The sequence below is a fragment of the Theropithecus gelada genome, chromosome 5 (assembly GCF_003255815.1).
Source record: "Theropithecus gelada isolate Dixy chromosome 5, Tgel_1.0, whole genome shotgun sequence".
Lineage (NCBI taxonomy): Eukaryota > Metazoa > Chordata > Mammalia > Primates > Cercopithecidae > Theropithecus > Theropithecus gelada.
This window is the reverse complement of record NC_037672.1, coordinates 37,791,586-37,808,453: the sequence shown is the minus strand read 5'-3', so window position 1 is coordinate 37,808,453 and position 16,868 is coordinate 37,791,586. Positions and strand designations below refer to the sequence as shown.

The window sequence follows — 16,868 nt, the reverse complement described above, 5'->3', positions numbered from 1 at the left end:
CAATTAGGTTGTTACTTATATTCCAGTTTCTTCCATATACATTAATTAATTTATTACTTTATTTTTTTTGAGACGGAATCTTGCTTTGTCATCCAGGCGGGAATGCAGTGACATGATCTCAGCTCACTGCAGCCTCTGCCTCCCGGGTTCAAGCAATTCTTCTGCCTCAGCCTCCCGAGTAGCTGGGATTACAGGTGCGTGCCACCACACCCGGCTAATTTTTGTATTTTTTAGTAGAAACGGGGTTTCACCATGTTGGCCAGGCTGGTCTCGAACTCCTAACCTCAGGTGATCCACCCACCTCAGCCTCCCAAAGTGCTGGGATTACAGGCATGAGCCACCGCGCCCAATTATATTTTTTCTTTAATTTTTCATTAAATATTTTCATATTAATAATTTTTTAAGCTACTGAATATTTATTTTATTATTTTTTTAGGGTGACAGAGTCTTGATTTGTGGCCTAGGCTGCAGTTCAGAGGCACCATCTCCATCTCCCGGGTTCAAGCGATTCTTCTGCCTCCCGAGTAGCTGAGATTACAGGCACCTGCCACCATGCCTGGCTAATTTTCGTGTTTTCAGTAGAGACTGGGTTTTGCCATGTTGGCAAGGCTGGTCTCGAGCTCCTGACCTCAAGTGATCTGCCCACCTCGGCCCCCCAAAAGTGTTGGGATTACAGCCGGGAGCCACCACGCCCAGCCTGTTATTTTTAAATTCACAGAAAAACTAGAAAGTTGTCTTAATGTGAGAGTGGGTGGAAACTGCTTTAAATTGAGATCAATAGCCTTTTTGAATGGAGCAAGACTTTGAACGTTAACACTTGGCTTCTGTAACTCAGTTTTTCCACCTCTACAATCAATAGCATTGCTCTACACCATCCCTTCCAGTTCTGGCTTTGTGAGTATTATCAAATTACGTTCCACTTGCAACAGGTGTGTTTTGGTGTAGCATATACACAAACGTCTGTGACTGGCACTTCTGCTCCCGCCCAGAGACAGCAAGCACCTTTGCTAACCTGCCTTCCCTGCCCTGCTGAGCTGTAACAGCCCAATCAGATCTTCTCTTTTTAGAGGGCTGAGTTCATCTTCTCCTTTGACCCAAACCACACCTATCCGATGAAGAAAATAAACCGAACTATCCTGGCAACAAGTTTGTTTTTCGTTTAACCAACTGCAGATTTCGCCCTTTTACTCATGTAGCTGCTTCCAGGACTACCAGATTTTATTTCAGTTATTTTATTTGTATTGTAAAACATTTTAAGTTCATTTCAAATTTTTCTGGAATAGTTAAAACATATAGAAAAGAAAATAATAATATGACAAATACTTATTTGTGTAAAAAATGTAGGGAATACGATAATATCTAGATTTAACAAATTTTTTGCAGTATTTTAGAATTTTCTTTGCAAAGAAAAAAATGCTAGATATGTTTGAAACCCCATCCATTCCCTCTCTGGGAGTGGTGGCATACACCTGTAATCCAGGCTACTCAGAAGGCTGAGGCATGAGAATTCCTTGAACCTGGCAGGTGAAGGTTGCAGTGAGCCAAAGATCGTGCCACTGCATTCCAGCCTGGGTGATGGGAGTGAAACCTTATCTAAAAGAAAAGAAAAAAAAGATGATTGGAATAATACATCAGAGCAGAAAAATGTTGATGCAGTAGAGAGAAGATCATTGCAAGAGTGACTTCCTTGAGTAGATGAGCAGGAGGGGGACCCAGTGCTCAGTGGGAAGGGGAGCACTGAGTTCATTCTGAAGGACAGAGAGAGTTCATGTAGAACTCGTGCAGGGGAGGCTTGTAGAATTTCAGGGGAAGATGTGGAAATGCTCCTCTGGTAGCATCTATTTTCATTGTGAAAATGAAGCATCATTGCATGAGAATGTTGGTTTTCAACAAGAATGTTTTAGCAACTATTTAGTAGGCTGTTGAATGTGAGAGTCTGGAGTTCAGGGAAGTCTGGGTCGGAGCTGGTAATTGAGGAGACATAAGTAAGCAGATGGTTTTGAAGCCATGGACCCGGATGAGAATGCATGGATTTAGAAGAGAAGTGGTCCAAAACTGAGCCTTGGGTATTCCATACCAAAGAGATAAAGAGGACCTAGACACAAGAAGGAGATTTTGGAAGCGTAAGAGACAAGAGGAGGTGTGAGAGAGGAGAGTAGGAGAGTGAAGGGGCTAGGGAAGGGTAGTAAGGAGGGTAGGAGGATCACTGCTCTCTCTTGAGGCTGGAACCTAGTCATAAATTTCAAGTAAGCCAGTCAGTATGGGTGTGTATATTCTCCAACTGTATTCAGCCACTCAAGCTCAGTGTAGTCCAATGGAGAGTTGGATTTAAACTGGGTTGAGGAAAGAGGAGTAGGTAGCTACAGAAGAATAAGGAAGAGGATGGAGCATGATCTTTCAATCCAGTGCAGTGGGGCTGGGGAATCATTGGCATCAGAGGAAGAGTTGGAGGTGACAGATGGAAAGTGGGATTCAGGCAGCTGAGATTATGGAGGGGGTGCAGCCACTGATAATGATGATATCTAGGATATCATAAGGGAATGCATGACTGAGGTAGGGTGCAGGACAAGATTATTAGAAGAGAGAATTTCCAAGAACTCAGAGGCCAGGTGAATGGAAGAGTCTCTATGTAGCTATGGAAATCACTAAAATTATGAAAAGGGTGGTATCGGAATGAAATAGTGAGTAGTGCTAGAATACTTGATGAAGCGATGGGGCTCAGTAGATGACTGCAACGAGAAGGGGTGGGTTTGGAGGAAGGAAAGTGATCTGGAAGTAGCAGTGAGGGCCTGCACCACCTCCCAGGCCCTGGGATGTAAAGGGTGTGCCCGAGAAAATATAGACCACTAGAGGGCGTTGTGCTCAGGCCAGTGTGTAGGTCTCAGTCCCCTGATCTTCATGGGGTTAGAATGAAATCTACTCACCTAAAGAGCTTTCGAAATAAAACGTATGCCCGGCTCCTCCCAGACCACTTACATCAGAATCTCTGGACATGTATGTGTGCTTCTATTTCTTCACGTTCTGGCCACCGTTTGGTATTACGAGATGTTTTAAATGTTGTCCACCTTAGGGGTGTGCAATAGTGTCTCCTGGTTGTCTTAATTTGTATTTTCCCATGTTCTAATGAGGATGCATACCTTCCCATGTGTTTGAGCTACTTCTGTTTCCTTTTCTGTTATCCATCTGCTGATCTCCTTTGCTCATTTCCCCCCATTGGGGTCGTTAGTCATTTTAAAATTGATTTGTAGGAAATCTTTATATATTTTGTATATTAACCCTTTTGTGATTACACGTGTTGCAGATACCTTCTCCCAGACTGTGGCTTGTCTTTTTTTTTTTTAATTCAGCAGAGAAGTTTAGGTTTACTGCCAATACTTAATATATAAATTATCAAATTTTTGTGTGTGGGGGGGGGGGGATGGAGTCTCGTTCTGTTGCCCAGGCTGGAGTGCAGTGGTGCGATCTCAGCTCACTGCAACCTCCCCCTCCTGGGTTCAAGTGATTCTCGTGCCTCAGGCTCCTGAGTAGCTGGAACTACAGGCGCCAGCCACCACATCCAGCTAATTTTTGTATTTTTAGTAGAGACAGGGTTTCACCATGTTGACCAGGCTGGTTTTGAACTCCTGACCTCAGGTGATCTGCCTGCCTCGGTCTGCCAAAGTGCTGAAATTACAGGTGTGGGCCACTGCGCCCAGCCAAAATTATCAATCTTATCTCTGTCGTATGTGTATCTTATGATATTGATAACTGTCACAGAACTTACTTTAAAGCTGTTGGTAGACACTAATATTTATTTATTTATTTATTATCTGGAGAAAGGCAAAGAACATTTTTTAAAAAGTAAAAATCATCAAAATAATGTTTTGCCTGTGTCTGTATTGGGACAGTATATTTGGTGGCCTCAGATTATATTTATAATACTTATCCCAGTGTGACACTATTTTTTAAAAAATTAAGATATATATACATATATATAGTGAAGAATCCAAACAGGACAAAAAGCATAAAATGGTGAAGAGGCCAGGTGGGGTGGCTCAAGCCTGTAATTCCAGCACTTTAGGAGGCTGAGGTGGGTGGATTGTTTGAGCCCAGGAATTCCAGACCAGCCTGAGCAACATGGCAAAACCCTGTCTCTGCAAAAAAATATAAAAATTAGCTGTGCGTTTTGGTGGATGCCTGTGGTCTCAGATCCTTGGGAGACTGAGGTGGGAGGATTACCTGAGCAGAGAAAGTCAAGGCTGCAATGAGCTATGATCATGCCACTGCACTCCACCCTGGGCAACAGAGCGAAACCCTGTCTCAAAAAAAAAAAAAAAAAAAAAAGGCCAATAATCTATTTCTCTTAGTTCTTCTGCTCAAAGGTGAACATTTCTTATGTATCCTTTGAGAAAAAAAGATTCATATGCCTCTATCAACATACGTATGTAGACCCTTGTATTAAGTTTCCTGTGGCTACCATGACAAATCACCACAGACTGTGTGGCTTAAAACAACAAAAATTTATTCCCTCAGCGTTCTGGAGGCCAGAAGTTCAAAATCAAGGTGTTCATAGGGTGATGCTCTCTCCAGCCTCTGGCGGCTCCAGGCATCCCTTGCCTTGTGACTGCAATACCGCAGTCTCTGCCTCTGTTTGCAAATGCTCCGCTTCTCTGTGTCTCTCTTCTCTGTGTGTCTCATGAGGACACAGGGTGTCTTTTAAAGCAGCGTGCATGGTGTAATGCTGAAGTGCGTAGGCACTGGGGCCAAACTGCTTGGGTTCGAACCCCAGTCCCACCACTGACCAGCAGCGCAAGCCGGAAACATTACTCAGCTGCTCCTGCCCGGGTGCTAAGTGGAGATGATGTAACAGTACTTATCTCACAGCACCTTAATACGTTCATACTTGGAAAGTAGTCACAGCAATGCCTGGCAAGAAGATAACCTGTGTAAATGTATAATAGGCTAGATTTTATACAATTGATGTCATACTCTTCTTACGGTTCTGCACCTTGATTTTCTTTCTTTCTTTTCTTTTGAGCCAGAGTCTCACTCTTTTGCCCAGGCTGGAGTGCAGTGGGGCAATCTCGGCTCACTGCAACCTGCGCCTTCCGGGTTCCAGTGATTCTTCTGCCTCATTTTCCCGAGGAGCTGGGAGTACAGGTACCTGCCACTATACCCAGCTAATTTTCGTGTTTTTAGTAGAGACGGGGTTTCGCCATGTTGGCCAAGCCAGTCTTGAATTCCTGGCCTCTGGCAGTCTACCCACCTCAGCCTCCCAAAGTGCTGAGATTACAGGCATGAGCCACTGTGCCCAGCCTGCACCTTGATTTTCTTCACTTCATAGTATATCCTGAAATCTTTACCCCTCAGCGTACAAAAAACCATATGATTTATACCAAACTCCTTACTATTATGACTTCTCTTCTATGTCGGGCACTATTCCAGCCACTTTAAATTCAGTATCTTTCCTAAAAGTACTCCCATTTTGTGGATGAATAAATGGAGGTGGAGGAACTTGTCCCAAGCCTCACAGTAAGTGGCCAAGTGGGGAGTTCGGCCCAGTACTGTCTGTTTCTTTGTTTGCTTAACTGTCATTGCTGTCTTCGCTATTACTTGATTTTTGTGTTTTTGTCATCCCCTTGCAGACGTTTCTGAGTTATGACAGCCTCGACGAGAATGGTCTCCTTGTTCCTGAACGTTGGTGATGTGATGCAATCTCCTAATGACATGTCAATGTGCCCAGATCTGCAGTGATGGTTGTGTGTTTTCTTAAGACGTTAGTCCACGGTTACTTGAAATTCCCTCAAAGCCACAGCCAGCCCTTTCCCTTGGCTTGTTTCACAAATCTGGTTTCCCAGGGTCACAGATACCTGCTGCTTTCTGGCTGTCTCCTTTTGTCAGTGGAGCAGAGATCCATCCACCTCTTCCTGAGCCTCCCCAGAGGCTTCCTGTTATGTTTGATGAGTAAGGATGAATGGTGAGAAGTCAGCCTTTCTCTTCCTCCTGAAAGCAGAAGTGATTCTTACCGAGGTGTCCAACTTTGTCATTAGCCGAATTGTAAGGTCTTACCTTGTTGTCTTTTTTTTTTTTTTTTTTAAATAAAGATGAGATCATGCCAGACAGTGAGATAAATTATGGAATGATTGTTTTACTCATGCTTTCTGTTCTTTTCAGAACTCAGTTAAGTGAGAAGTCTGGGGAAAAGGGTTTACAGTCCACCGGAAGTCTCTGCTTAACCAGAGACTTCTGGTAATCAGCCTTTGTTGATGTCATTCTGAAATTCTTCTAAATGGTCTTTAGAAAATTGATTTTTAAATGAGTCCTGTATTTCAGTGTTATTTATTATTCCTAAATTAAAATGTAAACCATTTAATAACACCAAATGTTGATCAGAATGTGGGTATGAGTCCTTCTAGATATGGCTAAATATGTCATCATAAATGTGTATCAACCAGTAAACTTTCCTTAGAAGTTGATTTTTAAAAACCCCCAAATTGTGGAACTATACTTATTTTATTTTATAGTATCTCATCCAGCTAAAATAATGCTCAAAATCACTTGGTAAGGGAAACTGCAATTATTCTTGAAATGTTAAATATGATGATAATAGAAAACAGGCTGTTTAAAATAACTTTCCACTTGGGTGACAAATGTAATACCCAGGCTGTAAACTCTTACAGAGAAATACTACCTCAGAAAAATATTTTTCTTCACATTGAAATGTTTGTAAGTTGCTTCCTCACACGAATTAGAAAATTTGATCACTGGTTTAGTCTGTAGCCCAGAAAAACCTGCTAACTCACATACCTCCTGACCTTTCACAGGGAAGTATATACGTAGGAGTAATTCCAGTATGCGCCAACAGATGGCACCAATCTGTTTCTAAGGTATCGCTTTACTCAATTTTAAACTAAGAACTTGTGTTTGTCAAGCATTTACAATTGTATTTCCGTTCATTTACAAGTTATTTTCTCTTCTTCTGAAAAAGAGATCTTGGTAAGTAAAAAGACTTCTGTGACTTTTTCACATTATGGCACAGGTGCTTCAAGTAAGCAAGTTTGCTAACCATTCATTATACAGGAAATAGGTCGTTTCCTTAAAATTTTTGCAAAATGATTTGAAGTGTTTTTTTTTTGTAAATGTTGCAAATGTCCTTTGAATTTCACAAGCAGGATAAAAAGCAGTGTCTTTACAGCTGTCTTGAAAAGATGGAAAACAACTAGCACTTGCGGTGATGAGGAAAAAAACTAATGTTATTTATTTCTTCTGCTTTGACCTAGTGAATTTTCTCTTTTCATCTTTCTCTAGTTTATTGTTTTCAGTAACATTTAACAGTAATTTATATATACCACTGATATGGCACCTATGTATTACACGTTTTTACAGCAGACATGTGTTTGATCTCCCTTGTCGTTTGGTACTATAATAGTTTGCTAGTCTGTGTCTGTCCCTGATTCATAAGCTTTTTGAAAGCAGGAATTATGTCAGTCTGATTCATATTTATATCCCTGGTGCCTAGTGCGTAGCATGGCACTGGCAGAAAAATAGACTCTGAATAAACATTTATTAAATGGAGGAAGTGGCCGGGACCAAGCCCTTCACAACCTTGAATCTGGCACAGTCTAGCAATTGCCTTCCTCCAGGTCCCTCCACCTTCAGTTTGACAAATGAAGCAATGTTTTTCTTGCCTATTTGTTGACTTGATTATGTGATCTTTCCTCCACTTATCTCACTTAATGTTTTGTTTTTTTTTTCTGGTCTATTCTTCCTTGTAGTTTTAATTTTCATAGGTCTTGTCTACCCTTTTTTTCTGAAATATAGCTTATTTCATCTATTTCATCACCCTTCTTATTTGATGCATTTTAAAAATCAAGAGCTTTTACCTGTTTATTTATTTTCACTTTCTTTAAAAAACTGAACTCTCTAATCTTCCACTCTCATCTTCCCATTTTTCCCTCCTTTTTTCCCAATAAATATAAAAGTTACTATCTTGTTCGTTTAGTGTATACCCTAGGAACTGCCTCAGGGTATGAATGCCTCTGGAGGAGTATTGCGTTTTTGTGGCAGGATACTATAAGGACAACTGACCAGCTTTCCCATCTGGTGGCTGATTTTCAGTCTCATGAACCCAGACACCATGGGTCTGGTTGCCAGGGACCTGTAGGGTGGGTCCTCATCTATGAATGTCAGTTATCTACTATTATCTGAAAGTTCTCCATCTTTATATTTTAGTATTGCAAATAAAACAAGCATGTTTCTTTAAATATAAAATATTTTTACACAACTATAAAGACAACTCTTAAATTGTCTTATGATAACTTTTTTGGATTATAAAGGGTGCTCAAAATGAGACATTTTAGGGATATCTGAAAGTATAAGAAAGAAAATTAAATTCATCTATAATTCAGAGATTCAGAGAACCGTTATTATTAGTATTTGGTATATTTCATCACATTTTTTGTCCTCTAGCTTTTATGTATATGTCAGGTTTTAATCATATTTTCCAAAATTAGAGTCCTACTACACACATTTTTTTTTTTTTTTTTTTTTGAGACAGGGTCTCACTCTGTCACCCAGGCTGGAATGCAGTGGCGCAATCTCGGCTCACTGCAAGCTCTGCCTCCCGGGTTCACGCCATTCTCCTGCCTCAGCCTCCCGAGTAGCTGGGACTACAGGCACCCGCCACCACGCCCGGCTAATTTTTTTTGTATTTTTTAGTAGAGACAGGATTTCACCATGTTAGCCAGGATGGTCTTGATCTCCTGACCTCGTGATCCACCCACCTCAGTCTCCCAAAGTGCTGGATTATAAGCGTGAGCCACCACGCCTGGCCATAATTTTCTATTACTGTATTCATTTAACATTATCATTTTTTCAAAGTACAGTATGTGAGGCTGCATATTATTTAATTATATATAACTGATTTAACCATTTTCTATATTAGACATTTTGATTTTTTCAGTATTTCATTATGTCATGAGTATCCTGATAGTCATATCTTTTGTGTGTTATTTTTGACTATTTCTTTAGAAAATTCCTTGTAGTGGAATTGCTAAAATAAAGGGAGGTATATTTTTAAGAAATTTATATAAATTACCAAATTGCCCTTTAGAAAGGTTGTATTAATTTTTCATTCCTGCCTAAGTGGTAAATGAGGGTTCTTATTTTAGTTCCCACCTACCAACCCAGATATTATATTTTTAAATTTTCCCTATTTGATAGGTGAAAAAAAAATCTTGCCTTTTAAAAAATCTTTTAAGAAACAAGAATCCTCCTTTGACCCCCTTTATCTTTTTATGCTTAAATATCTTATAGTAAAAATAACAAGCTTCTGGTAACCTATTTCTAAATGCTTTATTGTCTATCTCTAAAAAAATTACATTTTCCTAAAATAGCCAAATAACATTATAAAAAATTAAAATGTATTTCTTAATAGCGTCTAATAGCTGGTCCATCATAGAACCTGCCCCTCCTCTTGTTACTGAATATGTTTTGTAGCAAGTCTGTCTTAACTGAGATCTAATTCAAGATCATGAGTTTCATCTAGATGTTATGTGCTTTTTTGATTTAACATGCAGTTTTATTTTTTGTGAGATTGGACGTTATTCATATTATTGGCAATTGATTTTTGGCAAATTATTCAGTAAATAGTACAGTAAACTTAATTTTGAATGTTAAAAGTTTGAAAAATATAGATAAAAACTAAGAGGAAAATAAAATTCCATTATAATCTTACTGTGCAAGGATAATCACTGTTCATATCTTGATATGTATCTTATTAATTTTTCTACTTGCATAGGTACATATTTACTTTGGTACTTTTTAAATAAACTGCATTTTGTCACATATAGTGAAAATATTTTTATGCAATTTGATTTTTATTATTTGTAAAGGGTACATAGTACTATTTAATTATACAGAGATACTAAAATCTATTTGACAACCTGCTATTTTTGGATAATTGAGGGATTTTTTTCAAAATATAATTTATTTTTGCCAGAAGGAGTGGCTTGTACCTGTAACTCCAGCTCTGTGGGAGGCTGGCATAAGCCCAGGATCTTAAGCTATGATTGTGCCACTACACTCCAGCCTGGGCAGTGGAACAAAACCTTATCTCTTAAAAAGAAAGTATTTAAGAAAATAGTAATGATAATAATTTATTTTGTGCCGGGCACTGTATTCTTTTATTGGTGCTAACATTTTTTCAATGACTTCTCTGTGGTTTTCCACATTGACAGTCTTTTTTTTTTTTTTTTTTTTTTTTTTTGAGACGGAGTCTCGCTCTGCCGCCCAGGCTGGAGTGCAATGGCCAGATCTCAGCTCACTGCAAGCTCCGCCTCCCGGGTTCACGCCATTCTCCTGCCTCAGCCTCCCAAGTAGCTGGGACTACAGGCACCCGCCACCACGCCCGGCTAGTTTTTTGTATTTTTTAGTAGAGACGGGGTTTCACCGTGTTAGCCAGGATGGTCTCGATCTCCTGACCTCGTGATCCACCCGTCTCGGCCTCCCAAAGTGCTGGGATTACAGGCTTGAGCCACCGCGCCCGACAGTCTTATAATCTAAAAATAATAATGATTTTCTTTCTTAATTTCAGTATTTCTTCCTGTCATTTTTTTTCCTTTATTACAGTGGTTAAAACTTCCAGAAAGAACAATGTGTGCACTCTTGATGTTGACTTTAACAGGAATGCCTCGGGGTGGGATTTTGATTAAAGTTAGATATTTGAGGTATTCTTTATCAAGTTTTCAAAGTATCTTTTAAATATCTAAAGTTGTATTTTTGAGGTTTTTTATCAAGTTTTCAAAGTGTCTTTTAAATATTTAAAGTTGTATTTTTAATCAAAGATGAGAACTGAATTTTATCAAGTGAATTTTTCACCTTTAAGAGATGCTCACCTATTTTTCTTGTTTGACCTACTCATGTGAATTATTGTTGCAGACTTGTTAATGATAGACCATTTCTACAATCCCAGAAACATCCTAATTACTCCTTGTGTTATTTCTTCAGGACACAGCTAGATTGATTGGGGTTTCTTCATTCTGAGCTCTATCCCTTCCCCACAAATGACTGAAATTTATCCCTTTCATGTGTATTTTCTCATAATTACTCTTAATTTTATAATATATATACTTACAAATGTTTTTCTAACAACATCAGGAGTTAATTGGCATCTATAGCTTCCTTTCAATCAGACAAGTACCTTACATGGTTTTAGTGCACTCTCTCCCTCCCTACCCCACCTTCAGCCAACTCCCTTCTTATCATTGGCAGTTTTTAGCTTGAGATTTTTATTAAGATTTTTGTCATCAATGCTTTTTGGTACTTAGCACTCAATTTTACTACTTTTCTTTGCTAAATAATCCTTCTTGTATTTTATTATTTTGGAGTCAATTTCTTTTTAAAATCTCCATCCTCTGTGAATTCAGATATGGGTCTGTCTTCCATGTCTTTTAGCATTTTAGTATATTTTCTATCTCTTTAGCCTCCTGTGCTGAGTTTTGAGAAAATTCTCCTTGGTCTTCTCTATCATTAATTTTCTCATTAGAGGTGCTATTTGCAACTTAACTCATCCAATGAGTTTTTTGTTTCAATAATTGTCTTTAGTTTCCATTATTCTTACTCTATTTTTAAAAGAATCTTGGCTCTTTCTGAGAATATCTATTACAAATGCCTATTCCTCTCTTTTATTTCCGTTTTGCTGGATAATAACTTCTTTCATATCTTGAGTTTGGCTCCTTTCTATTATGGTGTTTGCTTTCTGCAGTGTCATGCTTCTTGATTGTGCAACTGTATTTAGGGCTTCTTGTGAAAGTGCTTGTTGATCTATTTTCATAGCCTGCTTGTTGGGATGCTGGATCAAACCAGTCTCTACTAATTTTCTCTCTCTCTCTCTCTCCTGAGACGTCTCACTCTGTGGCCCAGCCTGGAGTACAGCGGCACAATCTCAGCTCACTGCAACCTCCACCTCCCGGGTTCATGTGATTTTCCTGCCTCAGCCTCCTGAGTAGCTGGGACTACAGGCATCCACCGCCACGCCTGGCTAATTTTTGTATTTTTGGTGGAGACACGGTTTCACCATGTTGGCTGGGCTGGTCTTGAACTCCTGACCTGAGGTGATCCATCCACCTTGGCCTTCCAAAGTGCTGGGATTACAGAGGTGAGCCACCATGCCCGGCCCCCGTCTCTAGTAATTTTCCACTGTTGCTGTAAGAAATTGCCACAAACTTTGTGGCTTAAAACAATATTCATTTATTATCTTACAGTTCTGTAGGATAGAAGTCTGACACAGGTCTTTTTGGGCTAAAATCGAGGGACTGGCAAGGCTGCATTCTTTCTGGAGGCTCTAGGAGAGAATCCAGGTACTTGCCTTTTCAAACTTCTAGAGGCTGCTGACATTTCTTGACTCATGGTCCCCTTCCTTTATCTTCAGGGCCAGCAAGGTTGGGCCAAGTTCTTCTCATATCGTGTCACCCTGGCATCCTCTCTGCCTTCCTCTTCTACTTTTAAGGATGCTTGTGATTACACTGGGGCCACCCAAATAATTCAGGATAATCTTCCTATTTTAAGATCAGCTGATTAGCAACTATAATTTCATCGGCAACATTAATTTTCCTTTGCCATGTGACATACCGTGTTCACCAATCTGAGGATTAGAAGTAGACATCTTCGGGAGGCCAGTATTCTATCATAGGTGAGTCCCTTTCCAGATTTCAGAGACTTCTTGGTTTCAGTCCCCTAAGGGTCCCCTTGCCTTTTAGTGTGTTATGGATCTATCTATTGATCCCTTGATATAGATAAAACTTTAATAGATAGATATAGATATAACTTAATATTTTAAAAAATATTTGGTCATTTCAGGAATTAAAAGGCAAGAAGAGGAAGCTGGAACATATACAGACCACCTTTTTGACTATCATAATTTGTAATGTTTGTATTTGAAAATGTGATTTTGTCACCCAGGCTGGAGTGCAGTGGCACAATCTTGGTTCACTGCAACCTCCACCTCCCGGGTTCAAGCAGTTCTCCTGTCTCAGCCTCCCAAGTAGCTGGGACTACAGGTATGCACCACCGCACCTGGCTAATTTTTTTTGTTTGTTTAGTAGAGACAGGGTTTCACCTTGTTGGCAAGGCTGATCTCGAACTCCTCACCTCAGGAGATCCACCCACCTCAGCCTCCCAAAGTGCTGGGATTACAGGTCTGAGCCACCATGCCAGGCCTCTTAGAACATTTTAAAAAGTGATTTTGAAAGTTTCTTTTATAGTCAGAAATATGACTTTCATAATTTATGTTTTGGGATACTTAATATATATGTATTTGACCTAAAAAACCATTGATTTTAGTAAATGCTCCATGAACTCTAGAGACTTAGGCATATGATGTTCTCTTTTTGTAGGGTACAATTTATGTGTCTATTAAATCCTTTATTAATTATCTTATTCAAATGTCCATATATGTTTATTTTTTGCTACTTGATCTAACAGTGACCCAGAGAAATATGCTAAATACTTTTGCTCACAATGTCTCCTTGTGTTTTGTAACATTTTTTACTTTCTAAATTTTGATGCAATATTACTTGCTGCATAAGTGTTCTTATCTGTTACATCGTCATTGTGAGCTATTTGTTTTGACCATATAACCAGTATAAAGTAGTAGCTTCTTCTATCATTGCCCAGGTCTCTAGTACTTTGACCAATATATACTTTGTATATATTGTGTATACACACTGCAATTCCTGATGAACATCTCTACCAGCATTCCAGTTGCTGTCCATATCTGTAAGTATTGTTGTCTGAGTTACACATCTCAGAATGCAGTGTGCTCCCTAAAGTGGTTCCCTGCCCCGTGTCCAGCTCTTACCTGGTAGTGTCCATCACGAAGTGTAAAGTCTGGAGAGAATGGAGTGTGGCAGTCCATAGAAGGAAAACCCAACATGCTGATCCACTTATATCAGTACCACTGGGGTAAAAGGGACACTGCCTAATTACTCATTAAGTACTAGTTGGAATTCATCCTCAGTGTTTGAATCAGACAGAGAGAGGACAAATTTCTTCCTGCCTTTCTTCAGGGAGTCTGTTTTCCTGAGACAAAGCTTGAGTGTGGCAGCTTTGCCCTAACACAGCTCCAGTTACATTTTTGTGAGTGAAGATGCTCCTGGATCCTGCCATTACATTTCTGTGCTTCCTTGTTTTCAGTGGCAAAGTGGATTTTCAAATGTATGTGTGTCTCTGTGGGTGTTCTGATGGGCGGTTGGGAGAAATTATATGGATCAGTGAAGAGCTTTTAACCATATGCCATTCTGTAACAAAAGTTCCCCAACTCAGTTTTCACTCTTCCAAAGAATGGTTGGTTGAGACTCTACTCATCTCTTGCCTGTTTTACTATTTCCAATATATCCTCTGATGATGAAAAGTGGATCCTTTGTAAATAAAGGACTCATCTCTTGCCTGTTTTATTATTTCCAATATATCCTCTGATGGTGAAAAGTGGATCCTTTGTAAATAAAGGACTCATCTCTTGAGTGCTTTACTAGTTCCAGTATATCCCCTGATGGTGAAAAGTGGGTCCTTTGTAAATAAAACTGAGCAGTGAGCAGTGCTCATTTTGGTAATCTGCTCTTAATTATTTCTGCAACACAGAGCCCTACTTTAAAAATATTGGTGACTGCTTTTGTCCCCCAGAAGCTCACAGACGCTTTCCTATGTAGAACAGGGCCTGAAAAGGTTCTGAGCCAGTCTGGCAGTTCCAATCCTTTGTTTCAATCATGAACATGGGGTGTGTGGGCTCACGCACCTGCCTCCGTGCCTCAGCCAGGTAACCTTTTCTTGTTCGCTCAGCATCATTGTCACGAACATCAACATCTATAATCTGTTGTAATGCAATGAGGCTTTCCAGGCCCTGAGAAAGTAGTTATCTCTTCCATACAGCAGCTTTAGCCTGACAAACTTTTTCATTTTGTCAGTGTGTTAGCTGTTGGAACTTGGTGTTTTCAGATTATCATGTGCTGAATCCTGTCTCTCTAAATTTGTGGCTTGCAGTCTAATCTAGGTTGGAAAAATACCCATTGTAATGGGAATTGTGTCAACAATGAGATTCTGTAACTAAAACACTCCTGGGATTAAAAAGAGCACAGTATATGTGCCCTTGCTATGGCCTAAATGTTTGTGTCTCTCCGAAATTCATATGCTGAAGCCTAATTACCAACATGATGGTATTAGGTGTGTGGGCCTCTGGAAGGTGATTAGTTCATGAGGACAGGTAGCCAGGATGCCCCTGTGGGAGCTGGGTGGCCATGGAGAGTTGTCTGGCCTTGTGTGCTGGCACACAGAGGTATGCTGGCTTTTGCCCTCCATGGGGGCTCACAAATGCTTTTCTGTGCAGATCAGAGCCTAAGGGGAATAGACTCCTAAGCATATATATGAGTTTCTGAGACTGGCTCCTCGCTTTCCCTTTAGAATAATTCTAGTCCCACCGCTTTTTCGCAGTCACAAACATGGGATCTGTGGGCTTGTGTGCCTGTTACCAGCCCCCAGCAAGGCACAAATGCCCAGTTTGGCCTGGGTTAGTTGCATTTTCTCACTGGCTCCATGAATGGTGATATTATTTCTGCCAGGCCACTTATAGCTAGTTTTGGTCAGGTCCAGTTCATGAAGGTAGAGGAAGTAGGTAGTTCCCCTTAAGATATAAATGTAGCCTCGTTCCAGTCCTCATCTGCCCTCCCAAAAGGATTGATTCCTCTTGTCCTCCACAGGGCTTTGACCATCATGTTGCAGGCAGATCCACCTCCTAGCCAGCCCTCAGTGTCTTGCCAACCACTCTCCTTCCCTTCCTTTCCTTTTCATGTCACCTTGGCCAAATTGGGTTGGGGATCAGAAAGTTGGGTTTGGGTCAGAATCCTGAAAGACACAATCCCAAGTGCCATAATCCTGAATGTTGAAATCCTGGAATATCAAAATCCTGAAAATATAATTCTGAAAAACATTTTTAAACATTCTTTAAAAGACATTCATTTACATTTTTGAAAGGAGATTTATTTGAGAAACATATGAAAACATTACAATATTTTATAAGTCACTTTACGCAATAAAATAGATAATAGTGACATACATATTTTTGCAAGCATGAACACTCAGATATGCTAAGGGCAGTTAGCATAAACACTCATGAACAGATGAACCGTGCTCACAAATAAATGGCTTATATAACTGCTGCTGCCATCCACACTGTCAAACCATAATGGGCAACCTAAGTCCTTTGATGTGATTGATCAAAAACTGTGACGGGTCACCACCACATATATAGTTGCCCAGAGAGCTGAGAGCTTGAGAAATTTTATCTTTCATGAATGCAGATGGACAAAAAGGACTTCTCTTCATTTATTGAAAAAGTCTCCTTTTTTTTTTTTTTTTCTCTCTCTTTCTCTCTCCTTTTAATCTCTGCTCACTGCAACCACCTCTGCCTCCTGGGCCCAAGCCATCTTCTACTTCTTTCACCTAACAAAATGGATTTAGGGATCATCCATCCCTTCCTCCCTTCCTCCCTCCCTCCCTCCCTCCCTCCCTCCGTCCCTTCCTTCCTTCCTTCCTTCCTTCCTTCCTTCCTTCCTTCCTTCCTTCCTTCCTTCCTTCCTTCCTTTCTCTCTCTGTTTCTTTCTCTCTTTTACTTTCTTTCTCTCTCTTTAACTTTCTTTCTCTCTGTCTTTCTCTCTCTCCCTCTCTCCTTCCTTTCTTTCCTTGCTTCCCTCCTCTTTCTTTCTTCCTTCCCTCTCCTTTCTTCTTCCCTTCCTTCCTTCCTTCCTTCCTTCCTTCTTTCCTTCCTCCCCTCCCTCCTTCCCTTCCTTCTTTCCTTCCTTCCTTCCTTCCTTCCTTCCTTCCTTCCTTCCTTCCTTCCT

General features: G+C 40.1%; 1 protein-coding gene across 1 annotated transcript in view; it reads left to right on the top strand.

Annotated features, from left to right (window-relative positions):
* The first annotated feature begins 6,918 nt into the window (after positions 1-6,918).
* TLR6 (toll like receptor 6) overlaps positions 6,919-16,868 on the top strand; it is a 23,072-nt gene continuing 13,122 nt past the window's right edge. The window contains exon 1 of the mRNA XM_025385775.1: positions 6,919-6,975. The gene's annotated coding sequence lies outside the window, so the exon portion shown is untranslated. The remainder of the gene's footprint in view (positions 6,976-16,868) is intronic.